Source organism: Onychomys torridus, chromosome 1 (genome assembly GCF_903995425.1).
Source record: "Onychomys torridus chromosome 1, mOncTor1.1, whole genome shotgun sequence".
Classification (NCBI taxonomy): Eukaryota; Metazoa; Chordata; class Mammalia; order Rodentia; family Cricetidae; genus Onychomys; species Onychomys torridus.
The window spans coordinates 161,010,689-161,035,286 of NC_050443.1; the positions used below are offsets into that span (position 1 = coordinate 161,010,689).

The 24,598-nt window shown below is 40.5% G+C and overlaps 1 protein-coding gene across 1 annotated transcript in view; it reads left to right on the top strand.

The window, feature by feature from the left end:
• Nucleotides 1–5,374: 5,374 nt before the first annotated feature.
• The window catches only part of R3hcc1l (R3H domain and coiled-coil containing 1 like), an 87,223-nt gene continuing 67,999 nt past the window's right edge, over nucleotides 5,375–24,598 (top strand). The window contains exon 1 of the mRNA XM_036175990.1: nucleotides 5,375–5,403. The gene's annotated coding sequence lies outside the window, so the exon portion shown is untranslated. The remainder of the gene's footprint in view (nucleotides 5,404–24,598) is intronic.

Genomic DNA, 24,598 nt, shown 5'->3' on the forward strand with positions numbered 1-24,598 from the left:
ATCTTGCAGTTGGGTACTCACTCTTCCAGGACCCTGGTCTCAAACTTGTTCTCTCTATGTAGTATTTTGCCTTCCAGCTCCTGCTGGCTGCTCGCACAGATGTAGGTAAGTGCCAGATGCCCCTGATAGCACAGTGGAGTGAGAAGTACGGCTTGGTACACATGGTGAGTTAGGTCTTGTTGGTATCAAACACAGAGCAGTGATGAGGCAAAATGTGCAGACTGGTTATCAGTTACAGCTCTCAGGGACCAAACCCTTCTCAGATGATCCAGGCAGAGTGAATGTGGACACAAAGTCACTGAGCTCATCCCTCCACATGGGATGTGTGGTATAGCATAGGTTTAACCATACACACCTCAAGAAGTGGACATGGGGATATATGTGATGACAAGTGACAAATACATCAGGGGCTGTGAGGCTGAACAAGGCAGAAGCTGCTCCCATGATTTCTTTATGGCTGCTTCAGTTAGAGCTGGAGAGTCTTCTGGGCTTCAGTTAAGTTTTAGGGTCTGGAGTCATCATCACTATCAAAGCGAATTGAGTGAGAGCTATCTGCGGATGTCCTGCCCTCCTGGTGTCCTACAAACTCTCCATTTGATGGTTTATACCATGTTGTTTTAATAGCAGTACTTACAAATACCAGTCAGGAGGGAAAGGGTCAACACCCAAAGGCCCAGTGACACTTGGATCCTCTGTGTTTGTAAGCAGATATCCACAAGAGGAAAGAATTCTTATGTTAGGAGGCACTGGTCAGAGCCTATGCTTCCAGGAGGAAGGTTTATTTAGTCTCTCTATCCTGATAACATTTTTCTCTTCCATCTTCTGTACCACATGGGTAATTATGGCATTGTATTCGGAGTATGCTGTGAAACATTCCCCAGCAGGATTAGAACTCGTCTCCTACACAACCAATGTCTGCCCATTACCTCGCAGACACATCATCTCATCAGGACTGCTTTGAAGCTGGGCTGGAGCTAACCATCTTCTAACGAAGTCCCCCAACATCTGCTAGCTATCTCAAGGCTCCAAAGGGTCACATCGTTGACACAGGGGACCTGGCACTAGGAACCATAGAATAATGAGGTTGAGGTGCTAGTGTATCAGTTGAGAGCTCAGACTCTGGAGCCAAATGGCTTTAGTTCAGATTTCATGCTTATTAGTTCCATGGCCTCAGGCATATTGTGAAATCTCTCTGTGCCTCAGTTTCCTCTAACAGGAAATGATAGTACATATATAATCAGACCTATATAATAAAATGCATGGGGACTGACTTGGGTCAGTGTGTAAAGGGCTTGGCACAGACCCAGCACACACTAAGCACTTGTTAAGCGCTAAATATTATTTATTAAAGGAGGGATTTTCTGCATTCAGGATGATTCGTTTTCTTCCTCATGTCCTTGGAACCTCCACTCTGTGACCTTCTCCCTAATTTACATTTATGGAGCCAGCTGTTCCAACAGCCTCTCTTTCTTCTGGTTGGGGATGGGAAGGAAAAGCACCTTGCATATGAGCTCTTATTATTTTTTGGTATTGCTTACAGTGTCATCTTAAACCAATATGCCACAGCTCATTTTCATGCAGCGCTAAGGGCCCTTTAAACCAGCCATTCCCCATTTACTCTGTTTTTAAAAAGGAAGGTCTTCGGGTTTCATGTTCCTTTATTGTATTTTGTAAGGTACAGAACACATATTGGATACTATGTAAATGTGAAATACTCTAACAATAGTAACAGACAGATGAGAAACTCAAGGAAGTGGAGTCACCATTTTGAATTTAGCTTTTATCGATGGGCTGAGTGATTTGGAAGAGACAATGTGGCTCCAAGGCTAAAGAGCCCTCAGGGATTTCGATGGCAAAGGTTTGACTCTCGGTCACAGCAGCAGCTCCGGTGACCCAACGCAAGCAGCTTCCTTCGCCTGGACCTCAAATTCTCCCATGAATACTGGGCTTGATGCCACAACACTGCCTCACAGGGATGCTAAGATAAGCCTGGCCATATGCAGCTGTGCAGATTGTGCACTGCCGAAGGGTACCAATTGAGGGGGCACATGGGGCATAGGATGTGGTCCACACTCGGCTATCAGTCTGTACCCTGGTAGTGGGTTGTGTCCATCCAGAGGAAGAGGGTCCTTTGCCCTTCTATTTTACACAACAATGCTAATATGGGTGAGTAGAGACCCTGAGTTGAGCATCTTGACAGGAATGGGACATAGAGTTTAGCAAACAGAATGTACAAAGTCAACACAGCCACCGAATGCTTGCTACATGCCAGGCCCAATTCTAGGGCTGAAGATACGGAGATGGACGTAGGCAATTACTAGCTGTGGTTCTACCTACCCTGCCTTCTCCAGCCCTTCCTCCACTACATTCAGTCTATTAACACGTCTTGTCAAACTCTCAAGTTTCCTCCATCCCACTGCCAGCGCTTGGCTTCATTGTGATACAAGGACTCCACCTCTACTCTTGTCCTTCAAACAAAAGCAAGAGTTCGTATTAAAATGTGAATCAGATAATATTACCCCATTTCAGCCCTTCAGTGGCTATAATTTAATTGAGGGTTCTCACAATGGCTCACATTCTGTCCCCTGAAGCAAAACTAACCATCTTGTCCTTTAACTAGCCCAGCTCTTCAGGTAGTTTAACCCTTTGGGCTGGAACACTGTTCGGCTCTCCCCTTTAGCCATCTCTTTCTCATCCTTCAGCCAGAAGTGGACAGTCAGCTCTTCAAAGAAGCCTCCTTGGGCCACCTTGTTAAAGTTACCAAGATATTCTATTATACTGCAGCCCAGCTTACTTTGAAAATAGAGAATTCCACATCTTCTGACTTATCTGATAGATTATTAAATGCCAAACCAGTGAGGACCTTGCTTATTAATTCTTCCCTGAGTGCTAAGTCTCTGATACACAGTGCTAAATATCAATAATACTTGTTAGACCAAGTTGGTCAATGGAATTCATCCAGGAGAGAAGTATTGTGACTACATAATGTGGGGACAAGTACTATGACAAAGGCTGTGGTGTGCTAGGTGAGGTTGGGGTGTGTGTGACAGATGGGGAACACTGGTTTTATCATTAGTTGATTTTTGTAGTACAAATACTACCTTTTGCCAGTGGTTTTAGTAACTCACCACGGGGTAGCAGATACTCAACAAAGCCTTGGTGGGTGAAGCAATACTTGATTTGTATTTTGCAGAATCTGTGGTTTGCTTGCTCAGTACCAATTCTGCCAAACTAGTTAACATAGCTCTGCTTCCCAGTAGCCCATATTCAACTGTTCCTGATTTCCTTACCCACCCTATCTCTGCTTACCTGGGCATTAAAACATGACTCAATCCAAGCCTCAAACAGTCTGATCTTCCCCGGATCTGACTTTCTACTTATACTGAAGAACACTGATTCCCAACTATCTTGGTTACGGTTTCTATTGTTGTGATGAAAAACCACAACCAAAAAGCAAGTTGGGGAGGAAAGGGTTTATTTAGCTTGCACTTCCACATCATAGTCCTTCATTGGAGGAAGAACAGGAACTTAAACAGGGCTGGAACCTGGAGGCAGAAGCTGATGCAGATGCTGTGGAGGGAAGCTGTTTGCTTAGCCTTCTTTCTTATAGAACCCAGCCACCAGCCCAGGAATGGCACCACCCACCATGGGCTGGGCCCTCCACCATTGATCACTAATTGAGAAAATGCGATACAGCTGGATCTCATGGAGGTATTTCCTCAACTGAGGCTCCATCCTCTCTGATGACTCCAGCTTGTGTCAAGCTGACATAGAAAACTAGCCAATACACCAACGTAGGCTGTGGTAGTCATAGAGAAAGGAGGAAAGGACAGGTTACTTTTCTTCCACAGTTCCTATCACAGCTGATGATTGTGTTTTGTTGCTGTTGCTGCTTTTGCTTTTTATATGGGACTATTTGATTAGTCTCTGTCTTTTAGGGACCATAAACTCCATAGGGGTAGGGACTGCTCTGTTAATTATTTTCAGCCCCCAGAATTGGTACACTGTAAACGATAAAATACAATAATTTTGTTGAATGATCAGATCACTCAGGAGGAACTTTTAAGGAAGGCTCACACCTACCTACCCTATAATGAAATTTGGTATGTATTTTCTCTTTGGACCCTCTAAGGGATGGGAATGAGGGGAGTGGATTAAGGACTCCTATTTTGTAAAAGCTACCTACCCAAGGTGTTCATCTTCATCCCTTCTCTCAAACTCAATTAAATGGTGTCTTTACAGGATTTGAACACAAACACGACTTGATTAAATTTGTTATTTACATAAATTGGCCTTTGGCAGTAGGGAGGACCCTGCAGTGGTACTGAGATCAATAAGGAGGGCAGTAATCAGCTAAGAAGCAAAGCAGGTGGGAATGAAATAGCAGACAGTGGACATAAAAAAGAACAGACTCAAGTGCTAGAGTTAGAGAATCTACAGGGTTTGGTTACATTCCAACATGGATGGAAGAGGCAATGGAGACAGACGGGGATCCCGGTGAACGGGAAGAGCGAACATCAGTGAACAGAGAGGAGAGACAGTATGCACTTTTCAAATATCTCTTTTCTTTCTTTATTTTCCTTCCTTCCTTCTTTCTTTCCTCGCCCCCCCCACCTTTCCTTTTTATGGTGTTGAAGATTGAACCCAGCGCACCTCACTTGTTAGGCAACCACTGGGCTATACCCTTAGCCCACCAAAGCTTTCAAGCCATTTTTGACAAGCCTGAAAGACAGAGATGAGACAAGGCTATCTAGAAGTTGGAAGTACAATATGGCAAAAAGGGGCTGAGCTGGACTCATTCTGAGAATTGCAGAGAACAATATTTAAAAGGAGAGTTCGAAAAAAAAGGAGCATAGGAATAGACTGAGTCGAACGATTTGGAATGAGGAAGGCAATCCTGGATAGTGTCATCGAAAATAAATGATAATGTCCAACAGCATCAAATGAGTAATGTTCAAGTTAGCCTGAAAATACCTCTTGTGGGTTTGGCGACAAGGACACTGGCTGCAACAAGGACATTTTCCGTGGGGGTAGAAGCTGCAGTGTGGAACACAGCCCATACAAGGAAGGAAGTGGAGACACTAAGCGTAGATTACGCTCGAAGAAACTCGCCTGTGGACGGGGAAAAAGACACGGTATGATTGAGTAGGACGTGAGGAGATTTGAGCGCTGAGGGTAGAGATGGAGGATGGACGATATAGGAGATAGAGGGGCGTCAACACCCTCCCGCCCTCTTCATTTGCCAGCTCCGCCCCTACGTGGCGCGACCGGGCCTCGTGAAGACTACAACTCCCAGGAGGCCCCGCGCCGCGGGCGGAGCCAAGGCCTGGCGCGCACCCCAGCGGCGAGCGGAAGAGCAGGAGCTTCGTGGTGGCGGCGGAAGCGGAGAGCGACGGCGTCCTGGTAACCATGAACCCCCGTCCCCGATTCTTTCGCTCTCTGAGCTAGGGCTGGTTGCCCCCTCTTCTCCCCTCCCGCCCGGGACAAGACCCTCTGTCTGTCTGTCTGTTTGTTTGTTTGTTTGTTTTTTCTCACGTGACTCGCGGGGCAGGCCCCCCGCCTGGGGCGGAGGTTATTGGGGAGCTCTCGCCCTTGGACCCCTAAGGCCCCCGGACGGGAGGGCCTTTCTCGGGTTCCTTCTGTCTTCTCAGGGGTCGCAGGTCCTGCCTGCCTTGAGCCTCAGCCCTAATGCTTCTCGTAGGGATCTTCTCCCTCCAGGGTGTCAACAGGTAGCGGGGTCTGTGGGGACCCCCTTTGGGCTGCGGGGCTGTGGGTCCCCGAGGTCGCTCCGGCAGGACCTCTGGGTCACGGGCTCCCGGGCAGTGCTGGATGGTGGCAACGTCTGCTCCGCTGCCCGCAGCCCCGGGCTATGGGCTGGCAGTGAGCAGTTTATAAAGTGGAGTGTACTTCCTGCTCTTCTTGGGCGGTCCTCGGAAAGCTTCCAAATCTCTTTATCGAAAGTTTCCTCTAAACTTTTTTCGTCGCAGCTGAGTTGTGAGAGAAGGGTTTGAATCCCGAGAGGATGGTGCCGCTTGCTGGACTTGCGTTTTTTGTTTTGTTTTGTTTTTTTAATTTAATTTAATTTAATTTAATTTTTTGTTTTTCGAGGCAAGGTTCCTCTTTGTAGCTCTTGCTGTCCAGGAACTCACTCTGTAGACCAGGCTGGTCTTGAACTCACAGAAATCCGCCTGCCTCTGCCTCCCGAGTGCTGGGATTAAAGGCATGTGCTTCCCAGCTGGATTTGTGATCTTTTGTAGTCCTATTACCACCACCTCGGTTTCCCTGTCTGAAAAAAAAAGGGGGGACAGCTTTTTTGGTACTTTGCCTTTCGATATTATGGGTTTCAGCAGAAGTGATGTACATGTGAAACGTTTGGTCTATAAAGCGTGTTTAAAATAAAGTATTCTCCCTTGTGTGGTCCAGGCCGGTTGCATTTTAAAATCGTGTTCATGTCTTTATGAAGACTGGAGTTAATAAATGGTCTCCTTAGAGACAGATGAAACATACAAATGTTTTGCTAGGTTTCTACTAGAGAGGTGACATCAGGACCCTGCCACCTGTGGAGTCAGTTTATCAGAATGTGGACTGTTCTCCACACCCAGCTACTAGCTGCCGCTCTTGCTCTGGAACAACTAACTCCTCTTGGAAGCACTACACGTAGCAAGCATTTCCTAAGACTTAGAGCTCCCCAAGCTCGGTGCTGAACTTCTTGCCCGTGTCTAGTCCTCCTGAGTTTCCCCCTCCTTTTCAGGTCCTACTCATGTAGTGGTGGCTGTCTATTCGGTGAGTACTTGCTAGGCGTCTTTCCTCACAGGATTCAGAATATAAATAGCTAGTATTTCAGTCTGTTTTCTGACTGTAAAGATTTGAGATTCTGAATGGTTGCTTAGTGTTGTGTCTGTGAGTCCCCTGACCCCCTTTTAGAGAAGTTTGGAAATTTGCAAACAAATTTTAGAAGGATTTGGGATATAGTAATTTTTAAATTTGTTTGTTTGAAATTGTTTATTGGAAAAATTTTAAATATGGTTTAGAAAAAACAAGGATAGAAGTGTATTAGGTCAGGGTATAAAGTTGAACAATTTCAAATCCTTGTGTTGAGACTTATGTTGGGCAACTTAATTGACTTCTCTGAGCCCGTTTATTAATTTCTAAGATGGAATTAACAGCATTTACCTCATAAGATGTTTGTTAAGATTATGTAAGTTGTGACTTTAAAGAGATTAGAGATGGTAAGGGTATGTAAGTTAATTTTGTGGCTGTTACTGATAAATGATGATGAGGTGATGTTAATTTTTGGTATTTTACTGAGATGTCATTTGTTTGTTTGTAAAACAGGGATAGTTATCTGTACTCTACAGACTTTAAAAACTATGGTAGATCTGGCCGTGGTGTCAACACACCTATAATCTCATCATTTGGGAGACCAAGACAGGAGAATAAAAAATTGGATGTTAGTCTGGAGTCTGGCCATTTTAGTGAGATTCTTTCTCAGACACCACCACTACCACCTCTTCCAAACAACAACAACAAAACAAAACAAAACAAAAAAAAAACAAACAAAAAAACAAAACCAAAAAACCCCCAAAAACTGTAAATAGAAGTTCTTAGCCAGGTGATGATAGCACTTGCCTTTAATCCCAGCACTTGGGAGGCAGAGACTGGTGGATCTCTGAGTTCCAGGCCAGTCTGATCTACAAAGTGAGTTCCAGTACAGCCAGAGCTGTTACACAGAGAAACTTTATCTAGAAAAACCAAACCAACCAACAAACCAAACCAAAAAAAAGTTCTCAAAATTACGGATCTTTTTTTTTTTTTCATAACAGTTTCTTTTTTAATAAACATTATAAGGGTTGAGGTGTATGGGCTCTGGGTTCTCTCCCTAAGACTAGCAATAACAACCACCACCACCACCACCAAAAGCCTTTAATCCTGGCACAAGAGTCAGAGGCAAACCGATCTCTGAGTTTTTTGCTAGCCTAGTCTATGTAGTGAGTGAGTTCCAGACCAGGAAGGGTGATACAGTGAGAGCCTGTCTTAAAATATATATATATAGATTGCTCTTTTTACCATTAGGGTTTCCTATAGTGCTATTGTGAAATGGTTGTTAGTATGGACTTTAGTTAAAATTTTTCTAGAGAGTTCAATTTTTTTGTACCTTGTTAGTTGAAATTGGACTGGTGCTTTATTTATGACCTGTACTAAATGTATTTCATTGTGCTGTGTAGCTTGTAGTAGGACAATTATTAGGACTCAGACTGTTGACAAGAATAGAATATTATAGAGCAATTTTTGTGTCTGTTTACATGATCCCCCCACCCTGGGGGGGTACACTATTAAGCTAGGCTGTTGTAAGATTTTAGCCTGAGTTGGACATGGTGGTGTATGCCTTTAATTTTAGTACTTGGGCGTCAGAGCAGGAGGATCTCTGTGAATTCAAGGTTAGCCTGGTCTGCGTATCAGTTCCAGGTCAGCCAGAGCTACCTGGTGAGACTGAGACAAAACAGAACAAAAATTCGGCCCAAAGGAGTCGAGGACACTTGATGACCCCCTCTGCCAATGTCCTGTCTGCGTGTGTGTCTGTAAGGAATGAGTTTAGACAAACCGAGGACAGCCTTATGGACACAGATGATTTTTGACCAGGGCAAAATCTTAGACAGGGTTTCTCTGTGTAATAGTCCTAGGTGTCTTAGAACTCACTATGTAGACCAGACTGGCCTTGAACTCACAGAGATTCACATGTCTGCCTCCTGAGTGCTGCAATTAAAGGGGAGGATCACCATGTCAGGGCAAAATCTTATGGGTTAAGAATTGAAATATTCTGGGCGGTGGAGGTGCATGTCTTTAATCCCAGCACTGGAGGCCTGCGTGTTCCTAGACACTCAACAAGTTCCTAGACATCTAGGGCTACACAGAGAAACCCTGGCTTTAAAAGACAAAACAAAACAAAGAATTGAAATATTAGTTTTTATTTTCTTCAGGTGTCTCAATGACTAACAGATATCCACAAATTTGGATGCTAAGAAAATATTCCTTTATTCCTTTTTTAAATACTTGATTTTCACCAAAAGGCCAAGAAGCATTTATTCTCTTTCATGTTGTGCCCTTTGCTTTTTAGATTCATTCTTTCTTACCTTTAGTTGTGCTTCAACATGATTTTTTTGCACAATGTGTGTGTGTGTATAGCTATAACAATAGAAATATATATTTAAATCTACTTTGTGCATATTGTGTTGTGTCCTTTGTTTTAAACACTTGCTTTTTGACTCCTTTTCACTTAAAAGGACGTTGGAAGGTAGATTTCATTCTTAACTATATACGTAGTAGATGCTCAGTTAGTGATGATTGCTGAATAGGAACATTTTATTAATTATCTTATGCTATATGGCACAATTAGGTGAGGCCATACTGTATTATGGAAATACCCTAAGCTTTGGAGTCACAGTTCTGAATCCAGTTTCTGCTGGGTATAGCCTTAGTTCCTACTTTTGAATTCACTTCACATCATCTGTAGAGATATTAGCCTGCATGGCTGAAAAGAGATATATTTAAGCTAGGCATATACTAGTTGAGTTTAGTAGAAAATAGAGTTGCTCATATTAATATTTTTAGTTTTTATTATTTTATGACAGTTATAGATTTTGTTTATAATAATCATTCTCTTAACGTTTCACACAAATATTGTGTTTCTTTGTTACCCAGGGTTAAGGTGGTTGACTGTGACCATGGAGCCTGAAACATTGTAAAGCTAATTGGCCCACATGGAGTTTGAATCTGTGACCTGTTCTCATTAACTTCATGCACTAAGTATTCACAGATATCTGACATCTTTTTTAATTTGGTATTCATGTAACTCATTAGATATAAGTAAATGAAATAGTGCCAAGAGTAAAAGTATAGATTTTTTTAAATTAAAAATGTATGAAGCTAGCCCTCATATATTATATAAAACTGGCAACGTATAGGATCAACCACTTACCTGAGTATAATTTAAGCATTCCTTTTCATTGTTGAGTTATATTTATGGTAGATTTCCTAGCCATGGAAATGCAGAGTAGACTGTTGATATGTTGAAAGAGGACCCACTTGCTACTCATCAGAAAAGGTGCTCATATTGTGCAGGGAAAACATGAGTGAGCCTAGCAGGATGGATACAGCTTGGGTAACTCCTAAGAGCTTAGTGAATTACAGAGAAATTTAGTTGTCAAAGCATTAGATAGGAGAAAAGTTATAGGGTGTTGTTCAGTGGTAGCAAGCCTGCATTTGGAGATTGTTTTCTTCTCTGAATAAACCATACACCATTTTTTCCTAGTCTATGGTGTGCTTTTTCCCCTATATCATGTTAGCTTTTTGTGTAGATGGTCATTTTTCAAATTCACTACACTTTATTAATATCTGTTGCCTCTCTCTTGTATCTCTCTCTTTTTATGCCAAACATGGCCAATTTAGGATTGGGGATTAAAAACAGACATAAAGAAGCAGTGTTGGAGGGCAAAAGAGAAAAGAAGCAATATTGGAGTCAGCAATTCCGGTATATAGTATTGTGAGGTTTTCAGGCAAGTAGATTAAGTGTATATGATGATATGAATTTCTGGAATGATCAAGTGCTGACTGCTCATGACCTAATGTTAAACTTGATGCAGAATTGAAAATGTGTGCAAAAGGTTTGTAGTATTCATTAATAACAGATTTGCTTCTTAAGAAGTAATCTGAACATGTGTTAATATTAGGTTATGGTTGGGCTGTTTTGAATTTTTTGCTGTGGAATTTCACAAGAGAATTAAAGAAAGAAGGGAAGTACTTTGATTTAAATCCTGTCTGCTTTATACCAGTAGTCTCTTTCTGTTTTCATAACTGTAAAATAGGGATATTACTACTAATTCTACTTTAAAAATGCAAGGAAAAAGTAAAAAAGGATGTTTTGAAATAAGTTAATAACTACAGGGAAGAGGTCCGCTAGAAGAGTCAGACAGGTCAAGCAGGACACTAGCCACAGCCTCTCAGGAGGCTGCAGAAATGATCAGAAATGCAGAGAAGGGCAGCTCTGGAACGTCATGTGAGAAATGAGAGGTGGATAGTTAAGGGGCCGGAGATGAGTGCGTGAGTGAGTGAGAGAGAACAGTGTCAGGTGTGAGCTTACGGAGTCTGGAGTCTGCTTGTGTCTTAGGAGATCTTGCATTTACATTTCATCAGGAAAGGAAGGAAAAGCAGGAAGTAAAGTGACATGCTCCTGCAGTTATTACATCACCATTTTCCCTTAAATAGTAAATATACTCAGCATAGAACCACCAAATGTTTATATTGTAGTCATTTTAAGTACTTACTTAGCCTTTTACAGTATAGTTTAAACATATTTTAGAAAAATGAATAACTTTTTAAAAATATTTTTATCTAAAAATACTAATGAATGTTTATTGTAGGAAACTTAGTACAGAAAACTTTAGAAGATAAAAACACAAAACCTTCATAATCTCAAGATTTAAACAACACACAACAAGGCCTTTATTGTTCATGTGTTTTTTTTCCCCTAATATTCCCATCTCTATGCAAAAGTTTTCTCACTTACGTTCTGTTTTCTTTAAAGAATAAAAAAGTGTTTGTATTGTAAATCCAAAATTGTAATATAAATTAACCATTGGTGGTAGTTATCTTTATATACCTATTTTAATACTTTCATAAACTATTTATATGCCTACTTTTATTGCCAGATACAGAGCCTCTTTTATTATCCATCTCTGGCTTAGGCATCTAGCAAAGTGTTTCAAGTACAGTATGTTTGAGATGAATTGTTAGACCCTCTGAATGGAAATCGCCTTGTTTAAACAGGTCTTCCCAGTTGTACATTGGTGCTTTGGACATCCTTAAAATTGGGAAAAGCTTGATTTGGGGGAGCGTATTTAATATGAAGCCACTGAACAAGTAAAGAAACTGCCCCCACCCCCCAGTTGGCTTTTGTTGTGTGGCATGGTACTCCAGAACTTACTAATGAATACCACCATTTTGTTCATGGTAAGCAGATACTCTACTGCTGAGCTGCATAGCTGGCCTGGTTTCTGTTTTTGTTTATTTTTCTTCCTATTTCCCCCTCTCTCTTTCATCTTTCCTTTCACAAGTGCATGAGTGTGTGCATGCGTGTATGTGTGCTCACATCCATGTGTGCGCACTTGGAAGTCCAGAGGAGTAGGTCATTGTGTCTTGCTTTATTACATTCCACCCTATTCCTTTGAGACAGGGCTTCTCACTGAACCTAAAATTTATCATTTTTCATCTAGCTGGCTGGCCAACAAGCTGATACTGGGGTTACAGTGTAGGGCCACACCCAGGCTTTTTAACATGGCTATTGGGGATCTGAACTCAGTTCATGTTTATACAGCAAGCACTCTTATCTATTGAACCATCTCCCCACCCACTCCCTCCCCTTTTTTTGTTTCTCATGTAGCTTTGCGCCTTTTCCTGGAACTCTCTGTAGCCCAGGCTGGCCTCGAACTCACAGAGATCTGCCTGCCTCTGCCTCCTGAGTGCTGGGATTAAAGGCACGCGCCACCACTGTCCAGCGCCCAACCCCCTTTTTAAGGAGGCAGAATCACAGTCACATAGGAGGACCCCACAATCAAAACAGATAGCCTGAAACCTACCAGGCTATCTCCAGATTCATAGTTTCCATCTTGTTTCAGCCTTCCAAATTGCTAAGATTAGCATGAGCTACTAAACGGGCCAGTATTTCTCTTTTCAACTTAAGTTGGTCAGTTTCTGTACTTTGCCTTTAACCCCCCCCCATCATATTAAAACAACAGTCTTAATTTGTAAGTGATGAGATACATGTTTACTGTAGATAATTTGGCCAATCAGGAAATAACAAAATAACCCATAATCTAACTTTCCAGGTGCAGCCATCTTTTAAGTCCCTGATTTTCTATTCATAGTTCCTAATTTTGTTTTGTTTTTTGAGGCAGGGTTTCACTGTTTTGCCCTGGATGTCCTAGAGCTGCCTCTGGAGACCAGGCTGGCCTCAAGCTCACAGAGATCCGCCTGCCTCTGCCTCCCGAGTACTGGGATTAAAGGTGTGTGCTACCACTGCCTGGCTCCATAGTTCCTAAATTTGAACCTTTCTGAAATGAAAAGTTTTGTTGTTCTTGGTGTGTTTTGTTTGTGGTGCATTCAGTTGTCAGCAGAATTTAGGCTGGTCTGATGTAATTATTTGTCATTAATAGTTCTTAAAATTTTTGCTATTAAATTTTTTGTGGTGCTGGGTGTCAAACCCTGGGCTTTGTGCATTTAGGCGAGCATTCTACTACCATTTAGCTATATCGTCAGCCCTTAATGTGTTTAATTATAAATTATCCAAACCCTAATTGAATGTGATCCCATAGGTGACAGAATTTCTGTTGAGAATCAGAGTGTTTGAGAAAAGTAGTTTTAGTTGGTTTCTATGTAAGGTAGCCCTATGGATTGACTGGAGAGTGTTTCAATAGTAGTGGTAATGTAGACATAGAGAGGCGGTATTGAGGAAGAACAGTAAAGTAATGGAGCTAGAGGAACTGGAAGAGTCAGAATACAAATTTGTGAGAGTGACATATCAAATATATTGTGTCATTGATAATGGCATTGGGAAAGGATCTCAGATAGATCTGGGAGAAAGATAATGATTTCAGTTTCTAATTTGTTAAGTTTTAAGTATATAATTTATGTGGTAGTTTTAAGTATTCATTAATCTTAATGGGTGCTTCTTCATACTCTGTTTTTGGGGCCATTAAGTTATCCTAGCAAATATAAATTCTTGGTGATGGTGTTAGGGAACTGATTTTAGGACAGTAGAGCCATACAAGAAAACCAATCTTATCACCTGCTGCTTATATCCTTTGACTCTAAAGGAGTATTAATTCTGCCTGATCACCCATCTTATTTACCTTCTCCTTTATAAGTGATGTTTGATAGTTTCTAAAAATTAACCTGCAGACTCACGAGGTTTACTCCTGGAGGAGGTTTTTGAGTAATTACTGTGACGACTGAAAAGATTTAAAGAGGTCCTAGGCTGGGTTAGCACCTTGATTAGGGTGCTCTGAGCGTGCATTAGTTGAGAGAGTGGATTCAGGAAGTATAGATTTGAATGGTCTTTATTTTTGTGTGTGTATTAGCATGTATTCTATATGAGTTATTTGTTAGGTTGCAATTTCCTCTTTTTTTTTTTTTTTTCTTTTGGTTTTTTCGAGACAGGGTTTCTCTGTGTAGCTTTGCGCCTTTCCTGGATCTTGCTCGGTAGACCAGGCTAGCCTCGAACTCACAAAGATCCGCCTGCCTCTGCCTCCCGAGTGCTGGGATTACAGGCGTGCGCCACCACCGCCCGGCAATTTCCTCTGTTTTTAAATGAGCTGGTACTAAAGCTCCCTACTTGATGAGATTGTGTTAGGGATTAGCTCTTAGATTTAGAGCAATACTTGGCAAATATTAAGAGCTCAGTAAATATTAGCTTTATATTACCACCTCCCAGATAACTGTCACTACTATCATTTTATCATTTTATTTTAAAAATCAGTTATGTTCATGTATAACTGTATCTTACACTAGTGGAATAAAAGCTGCTAGAGATAAATTTGGGGCTCAAAAGAGCAGACGTAGGTTTTTAAAGGGATGTTGTAGAGTTTCGTGAGAGAGGAACAGAAAAGAATGAAGATGCAGTATTGAGAAAATCCGGTGGAGGAGTGGGTGGGGCAGGAAAAGAAGCAGCAAAGGAACTGATGGGAGGGGTTGAGCGAAAGAAAACTTCTATATGACTGATTATCCTTAGAGAAGTTACCTTAATTAGGATTGGATTTGGTTGCAGCCAAGTAAGAGAGACATGGTAAAAATTTCTTTCTCTTAATGTGAAGAATCCCAGAAAGCTTCCTGCTGTGGTGTTGTGTTGTTCCACTGTGTATAGGTTCTGTTCTTCACAGTGTCTGTCACTTTAGGAGTTCAAGATTAGCTTTCAACACTGAGGTGGGAGGGTAGCCATAAAAGTCATAGAGCACTCCAGCTCTGGCTCTTTCATCCACATTCCACCCAGCAGAAAGGAGAAAGGAGGGACTCAACCTCTCTCCCTGATAGGGTACTTCTGGAGTTGTATATACTGCTTTTGCTTATATGCCATTGATTAAACTGAGTCACATAACCACAAGTTGATGGTGGAAAGGTTGGGAACTGTATGTAGACTTTGTTTTGAATCTTCAGTGTCCGTGAATGAAGAGTTGGTGAGAATATCTAAAACTTGCTCTAACCAAGCTGCATCAACAGTCCAGGCTAAACAACTTTAGAATGGAATCCAGAATGCTCTGCATTGTTCTGGTTCACAGTTTAGAGTAAGGGATACTCACCCAGTACATCGTTTTTTAGAGTTTGATCTGTTTTTGAGCCTGGATATGTGTATGTACCTGTATATTCTCAGCTAACATTGATGTTGACTACAGTTACTTTATGTGGCAGTTTGTAGAAAAATTGATGGTAAATAAGTCTCCTAGATTGCTCTTCTGTTTGTAAGCCTGTAGTTATATAGTCTTCCACCACTCTCCAGTTTAGTTGGTTTCAGCCAATGTTTTTAATCCATCTCTGTCTTTTTATATTACTTCTCTCTCTCACTGCTGTTAATCGTACTTCCCAAAATAGATAAATGAGCAAATTTAATTAAATGTGTTATTTGCACTGCCTCTTGATCATTAATGAATTTGTAAGTAAGGTCAGACCTACAACTCTCCTAGTGTTACAATTAACTAAATCCTGTCTGTCTACTCTAATGGTGATTGCTTTAAGTTATTTTAAATTTTTAAGGCTTTCCTATTTGGTATGTTTATGCTTTGTCAATATTAGAAATATAAAAACCTAACAAAAAAGAGAACTATTTCCAAAGGCCTTTTTTGTTTCCTTCAACTGAGATTATTTTCTTTATACATTTTTGAATAATAAATAACTTATTTAAGATCAAAGCATATATTGCTGTTTGGTTTTTGTTTCTTTGAATTAATTTTCAAAATTTTCTTTATGTTTAATCAGTAGGAATATAGTTTGTAGACATAATTTAAAGACACAGTAGGGGAGCTGAGAGCTGACTTAGTGGTTAAGAGCACTTGCTTCTCTTCCAGAGTACGTAGTAGGGTCTTAGCTCCCACATCAGGTGGCTTTCAAGCCTCCCAGAGCTCCAGGTTTGCTCTTCCAAACAGTCATATCCAGTGGTGTTCTCTTCTTAGCCTCCCAGTGTTGTCACGTTTTTGACATTTGGCTAAATTAAATAGTGTTGCAGTTACATCATGCCTGTGCAAATTGTATTCCTTGATAGTGTCTTAAATGGCCTTGTTGTGGTCTTCCACAAGATGGTAGTATTCTTTCAGTTCCAATTACCCTTCTCCCTTCTTGTGTCCTCCCTCACCCTCTTCCCTTCTGTTCTGAAGCTCCTTTTCTACAGATTTCCATTATCCTATTTGAGTGATGGATCTCTGGGTCTACTGTGCAGTTTTTTTCCTAGGATTATTTCTGTTTTTGTAATCTGTAGACTTCTGGGTTTGTTTTCCAGTCTTGTCAGAACTTCTATCTTCCTCATTCTTTATTTACCCTCTTGCTTAGGTGGAACATGTCCTCTAGTAGAGTCTGAAATAAAAAGATGTCACTATAGTCAAGAGTGGGAGAATGACAGTCTTCATTTAATGTACCTTTTGTCACGTCGCTTTTGGTCTGGATTGGGTGCTTTTGACTTGTGATGCACAATTAGTCTGGAAGTCTGATGTACTAGCATTCTTCTACTTCTTTCTCATGTTGGAGATCTTGTTTTCCATATTCATGCTTTCTTCTTTTGGCTTCTTGTACTTGTCAAAAGGATGAGGCCATCACATATTGTGTGTGTGTGTGTGTGTGTGTGTGTGTGTGTGTGTGTGTGTGTGTGTGTGTATGCCTTTCTATGTTCTAGCTTCTAAAATTTTATTGCTAATTTTTTTCTTCTTTGCTGTTGTCTGTCTTTGTGGATTTGGGTCTTATGTCTGTTATTATGTTAGTAGGGTTTGGGGGGAAGAAGCAGAATTACATGTTTGTATGTACATTCTGCCCACTTTTCCCACTCAGACAACAGAATTTACTTGATTAGATTAGATACCCTGGACTTAGAGATAGGATAGTTCAGTCCTATAAAGTGAGGATCTGATTTGGATCCCCAGTACCTATAAAAAGCCAGCATGGTGGCTTGTACCTATAATTCTGTCACTGGAGAGGTGGCGATGGCTTGGTCCCTGGAGCTTTCTGACCAGCTAGCCTAGCCATATTGGTGAGATCCAGGATCCTGTTTCAAAAGGGGAATGATTGAGAATAACACCCAACATTGACCTCTGGCCTCTACATGTAGGCTTGTACCCATGTATGTTCACCTGCACACACATGAACATGTACATATCACACACATATGCATACAGACACAAGACTAGGATATTCTCATGTGATATAATACTACATTGTTATAATTTTAATAAGTGAAAGGTAAAGTATTAATAGCAATGTAGTGGTTAAATACAATAACCAAATGAATTTGCAGAGGGAGCACTACTGTATAAGTGGAAAAATGTTGTGTCTCCTTTGATTTTTGAGCTAGCTGCTTAATTGGAAAAGTCCGTAGAAGCATTTCATCTTTATTGTAAAACAAGTAGAAAATAATGATTAGGGTGAAGGGGGGTGGATGTTACTTTGATTCCACTATCTAGGGGGTGACCAAATCCATATAGTTTTCTTAAACATTGCTAAAGTCTGTTCTGAAGGCATTATACAAATTTCAGTTCTCACTAGAGATGTGTTAGTTTCCCTCACACTCCTCCTTAGAGAGTTTAGATATCTTAGACTTTTTCTAACTGGGTAGGTAGAGAATGGGATCTCAGTAAGCTTTCAGTTTTTTGGCTTCTTTTCTATTGGTGGGGATGACAGCAAAGTCTCACCCTAGCCCAGGCAGTCTGGAAGTCAGTGAGTGGTCAGTGAGCCACCATGCTCTGCTTCTGTGTGGTTTTAAACAATGTTTTCTTCCAGTTTGTCAGTTTCCTGTCATTTATAGTGTTCTGAGTGTTCAAGCTTTTATGTAAACCAGTTTCTTAGTGTTTTGTTTCATTTGAATATTATTTTGAAATTGAAAAACCTTTTCTTACATTGTGAAAAAGAATTCACCTATATTTTGATTTAAGTACTTGTATGATTTTAGTTGTTAATTTGGATCCATGCTCCATTTGATATTTTGTTGTTACAAATGTGTGGACCTAATAATATTTTTTTGCAGACTAGACTGAACATATTTTCTTTAAAAAGACCCTTTTTACCTTCACAATTTTTGAGATGCCACCTTATCACAGTTGAAATTTTTATAATTTATTTCTGGATGTTTATTTATGGAGATGTCAGAGGACAACTTCGTGTAGTTGGCTCTTTCCTACCTTTATGTGAACTCAGATCACCAGGCTTTCTAGGTCAGTACCTTTAGTCACTGAGACATCTCACTGGCTGTTTCTGGAGTTTTTATGCCTGCATCATTATCCCATTGTTTTTGTTATAAAATCTTTGCAGCATATTGGGCTAGTTAAAAAATTGTGTGTGTTAAGCACGTGTACATAGGTTTGTGCATACATGTGCATACATGTGTGCACAGCGAGCAGGAGGCAGTCATGTCTTCCTCATTTGCTCCCCAGCTGACCTTTGAGACAGTTTTGTAGAACTTAGTGATTTGGTGAGGCTGGCTGCCAGTGAGCTGTAAGGTCCTCCTCTGTCTGCCCTTCCAGGCATGCCTCTGTGCCCAGCTTCTTATGTAGGTGCTGAGGATCTGAACTCAGTCCCTTGTGCTTGTGTGGTAAGCACTGTATTGACGGAGCCATTTCTCCAGCCCGTTCTGAAATAGAAAAAAAACAAAACCTATTGCATAATTTCATATGTTAAACTTTGTTATTAGCTTGTCTATCTCCATTAAAAACATTGCTGAGGTGTAGTTATAGTTTTTCTGCTTGGTCCACAGTCAGGACAAATCTCTCTCACCCACCAGGCCCATAGACGCTCAGACCCAACCAAGTAAACACACAGAAACTTATGTTGCTTACAAACTGTATGGCCACGGCAGGCTTCTTGTTATCTACTTCTTCTATCTTAAATTAACCCATTTCTGTTAATCTATAAATTGCCACATGGCTTATGGCTTACCGGTGCCTTACACCTTTCTTGTCATGGAGGCTGGCAGCTGGCAGCTTCTCCATCCAGTCTTCCACTTCCCACAATTCTCCTCCTCCTCCTCCTTGTCCCGCCTACCCTATCCTTCCTGCCTTCCTGGCCAATCAGCACTTTGTTTATTTTAACCAATCAGAGCAACACATTTGACATACAGAGCATCCCACAGCACTGAGGGGCTGGAGAGATGGTTCAGTGGTTACGAGCACAGGCTGCTCTTCCAGAGGTCCTGAGATCTGTTTCCAGCAACCACATGGTGGATCACAACCATCTATAGTGGAATCTGATGATATCTTCTGGCATAAAGGCATACATGCAGATAGAGTACTCATAGACATAAATAAATCTTTTAAAAAAAATTGTTGATGTTTTTATTTAATTTACATTAAGTTGATAACTTAATGATGATTGGGTATTTTGACAACAAGGAAAGCCTTTCTATTTGCCCATGTCTACTTTTGTGTCTCTGAAGTAGCCTAGGTTGGCCTCAGACTTGAGGTAATCCTCCTGCCTTAGTCTTTCAAGTGTTAGAATTACAGTGGAGCTTGTCATGCTCAGCTTCAAGAATGTCTTCGAAGTGTCATCATTTGGGGTGTGTATATTCCTTTTAAAACTAGTTTTCTTGTGTGTGGTGCCAAGGATCAAACCCAGGGCCTTGCACACATTAGGCTAACATGCAACACGCTTTCTTGACCTCTTTTTTTTTTTTTTTAAATTCAATAATACCTTACAGATATTTGTTTGTTTGTTTGTTTTTCGAGACAGGGTTTCTCTGTGTAGCTTTGCGCCTTTCCTGGAACTCACTCTGTAGTTCAGGCTGGCCTCGAACTCACAGAGATCCGCCTGCTTCTGCCCCCAGTGCTGGGATTAAAGGCATGTGCCACCACCGCCCGGCTCTTACATATATTTATATCAATTACAAAGATATCTATCTATCTATCCTACCTACCTACCTACCTACCTACCTGTCTGTCTGTCTGTCTATCTATCTATCTATCTATCTATCTAGCTTATTTTTTGGCTTTTCAAGATAGGGTTTCTCTGTGTAACTCTGGCTAGCCTGAAACTCTCTTTGTAGACCAGGCTGGCCTGAACTCACAGACATCCTCCTGCTTCTGCCTCTGGAGTGCTAGAATTAAAGGCATGTACTACCACCACCTGGCTATATATCATTCTTTTTAAATCATGTATAGTATGAGTATACCATATCAGTGTACATTGGATTTGTTTATAATTTTCAACAATCTGAATAGTTCTGAAATAAGTATATGTAGAAGTCCAGATATTTCCTTATATCAGTCCTCTAAGACAATTACCTTGTCAAAGGACTTTTGAATTATGAGTTTATTAAGCATATTGTTTAGATGCTATCTCTACTAATAGAAATGTGTGTCTACTAGATAATGTTCTTGAGCCTTCTTCACTGACTTCACTGAAACAAGACTTATTTAAACAATTTTAAGTTAAAAAAATTGGAAATTCTTTAAAAAATAAGAACATCTTTAATTTGCATTTCTTTGCTAATTCATGTGGGTTTTTCTTTATTAACTGATGATGTTTCTTTTTATGGCTAGCCAGCCTGTGTATTTAGCACCTGCCAGTAACATAACATATTGAACTATAGTAATGCCTGGAAGTTGAACATCTTTTTGTATTTTTTTTTTTTTTGTAATTTGTTCTATTTTATTTCTTATCTTTTTTTGATGGCAGTTAGAAGATATTTCTGTTCCATTATACCAGTTCTCAGAGGCTTAAAGTGAGATGTCATTTCTTTACTCATGTTTATTGGTAGTTGTCTAAAAATATGTGTGTGTGTGTGTGTGTGTGTGTGTGTGTGTGTGTGTGTATTTGTTTTCTCTATATAGTCCATGGTAAATCACTGTATTAAGCCTTTACCATTTACAAAATGAGATAAGGAAAGTTAAGTGCTTAGATGGATGTCACAGAAATATTGTGTAGTTTTAAAAATGATTTTTGTTATTTTTAGGCAGGGCTGTCAGAAGGGAAGTTTTGTATAATTTGCTTTTAGACACAGCTTGTCTGTATGTAGAATTTTTCCTATTTAAAAAATAAAAGTGGTAAGTTACCTAACACATAAGCATGTTTTATGTACCTATTGTTTATTCTAAATATGTTTGCTTATTTGTGGTACTTAAATGTAATTTTGTAACTCTCAGGTGAAACACGGTTCTTGAAAGACTTGTGTCCCCTGCTTCTTCTTGCAGTCTTTAGTAGACTTAGTGTTTATGGAATGTAGACTTAGGTTTCAGGGTTGGATCCCTAGCCTTCCGTAGCTTAGTCTTCTTTGAGGTAACAACTGAGAATTAGTACTCTTATCAAGCTTTAGCCTTGCTATAATTCATATAGAAGACAGCAAAGATGCAGTGTTATTATAGGGGTTTAATTAACTCACTCAAGAAGAATAGATGGCCATTTAAATCCTCAGTAAAGTATAATGAATAATGTTATTAAAGAACTTGGAGATGAAAATAATTAGGTAACTAATTTTAATTTTTAATATTACTTTTTAGGTATTTATTTTCAATTAACTTTTTTTTTCTTTCAAAGAAGATAGTATATCAATAGGAACTGCTATTTTGTGAGAGATTTTCCTACTCTCATCCTGATGGTCTTGTCACTATTCTGCAGCTTACCTTATGTGTAGCCGGGAACAATTTGGGAAACTGGTATTGAGGGTAGAGATTTTAGTGGTGATCAGAGGGTTGGCCACAGCAGCTGTCAGACGATAGTTTACTTATGTTGCTGAAGCACATGGCAGAACTTGGGTGGAAACTATAACAAACATGATAGTGGTGATTTTTTTTTTCCCTTTTTTTCTTCAGGGTCTCTCTATGTAGCTCAAGCAGGCCTTGAACTGTCTTTGTAGCCCAGACTGACCTTTTGATCCTCCAGCCTCAACCTCTTAACTGCTGCGATTACAGGTATGTTCTACAATACCTGGTTCAGAAGTTTCCTTTAAATGGTTTTGCACAGTGAGACATAGTCAGAAATAAATGCTGATGTCAAGACCCAAGTTTAAACAGAGTGGTTTCAAATAGAGTACAAGGATGAGACGGCACAGACAGAGAGAGAAAAGAGAAAATAAGACACACACACACACACACATACACACAGCCACACACACACATATACACACAGCCACACACATACCGCCTTTGATAGAGGTTTTGCTTTTGTTAGCATCAGAAAGCTGCTTTTTCAGGTATTTCTAGATGTGTGATTTAGTGAGTAGATGCATTTACATGACAGACAGCCTAGATAGAGCAAACCAAAGGGAGTTTGAATCTTGGTTATTTAAAATCTCCTTGTACCCGTCTTATTAGGAGTTTTTTTTTTTTTTTTTTTTTTTTTTTTTTTTAAAGAAGAAACTAATTTGCTACTGGCTATAAAGAGTGACATTGTGTCCGGGAAAATGCTGTACTAACACTCTGTACTGTCCCTCAAGAGTACTTCTTAAGTTCCCAAATGCAGAAATGACAATCTGTGACAGCCTGTGAATTGTTGAGCAGCCGTTGGGGAAGGTGGACAGTAGAATAAATGGTTCTGTGTAAGCTAAAGAGGAGATGGGAGGGAGAAATGAGAGCAGACAGGAGCAACTCTTAGGTGTGGTGGGCAGCTTAAATGCAAGCTGTTCTAGTAGTTAAACCCTGCTGGAAGCAGGGAGACCAACAACAGGATGTGGAGGGGGATTGATGGGACAGAAACATCCGTTCAAAAGTGCCATTGTTCTGTTCTGTCATGTTGCTAAAACTGTAAGGTTCAGGGAGCTGAAGAGTTAAGAGCACTGGCTGCTCTTTCAGAAGACCCAAATTCGATTCCCAGCAACTACATGGTGGTTCATAACTCTGCAACTCCAGCCCGACGGATCTAGCACCCTCTTCTGGCCTCAGGCACACACATGGTTCACAGATACACATATAGGCAAAAACACCCATACACATAAAGTGATAAGGAAAAAAAAAAACCTGTAAGATTGGATAAGATGGAATTTAAATTGTTAAAGAAACCGGATAAATCACTGTATATCAGGATCAGGAAAAGAAACTAAGTATCAGTATAATTGAGATGAGAGCTTAGGAATTCCTCTCTAGGAATTGTTGCAGTGGTGGTAAGGCCATTTAACATAACTAGATCCCAAATAGTTTGGCCTTTAACACAGGCCATTGTATCTGGTTAATTGGTTCAATTAATTTGATTCGTAAACTTACATACAACCACCAGCTGGTATGGTTTCGGGAATACACAGCTCACAATAATAGTGTTAGATATCAAGGAATGAGTTTCTAGATTCTTAGGAGTACTTCATAGGGACAAGTTATGGTTTTCTTTTACTAACTTGTTCTAAATGTGGAATTAGACTTGAGAGCCATTGCTTTGGAGTCTGGTCTTCCTGCTGATTCTGCTCTGATTTTAGGTTGTACGTTTTACTGCTTTGTCATGGGCATGGGAGAAGTATGAGTGAGTCTTGAGGTTGCTTAGCCTGTTTTTTTAAAAGATAAAAGGGTAATGTGGTGATCAGGGAACTAGTAGAGACCCAGAGGCACTAATAGTATCACTGCTGCAATCCTCTGTAGGGCCCAGACTGGATTCCCTACTGCTCTATTTGACTGCCTAATCGCAGCTGTTGAAGCCTTTCCTTGTCAAGTCTTAGCCTGAGTCTCCACAGCTTTCTCACAGCAGTCCTTTGGTTTACTTAATCTCATGTTATGGCCTGAATGTTTATGTTTCTTCCCACCATGTTACTACACGTGTGGAAATCTAAATCTCAACATGATGGTGTTTTAGAGATCGAGTGTTTGGGAAGGAAGGAAGTATTGTTAGGAGGGTAAAGCCCTCAGATTGGATTAGTGCTCATAGAAGAGGACACTAAAGCATCAGCTCACCTTTTCAGTCTAATGAGGATACAGAGAGGATTAGCCTTAGAAGAGGGCCCTCCTAAGAGCATGGCCATAGTAGCTCCTTGATGCTGCCAGATCAGGCCAGCTGCATAAGTCACCACCATGTCTGTGGACCTTTCTCACTTACTGCCTCTTCACATGGTTTTTGTTGTTGCTGTTGGTGGTGGTGGTTTTGTAAGTGTGTTTGTTTGGTTTCTTTCTGTTTGGGATGCCTCCCCTAAATTCTGCCTGAATAACATTTTGTTTGTTTGTTTGTTTGAGACAAAGTTTTGCTGTGTAGCCCTGGCTGTCCTGGAATTGGCTCTGTAGACCAGACTGGCCTTGAACTCACAGAGATCCACCTGCTTAAAGGTGTGTACCACCACCGCCTGGTTGAATAATACTTCCTAAAGGCTTACCTCTAGTACCACGTATTTCATGACATTTTATTTAGCTGTTCCAGGGCCTTAAAGATGCCTCTTTACTTTGGCTTTCTGTCC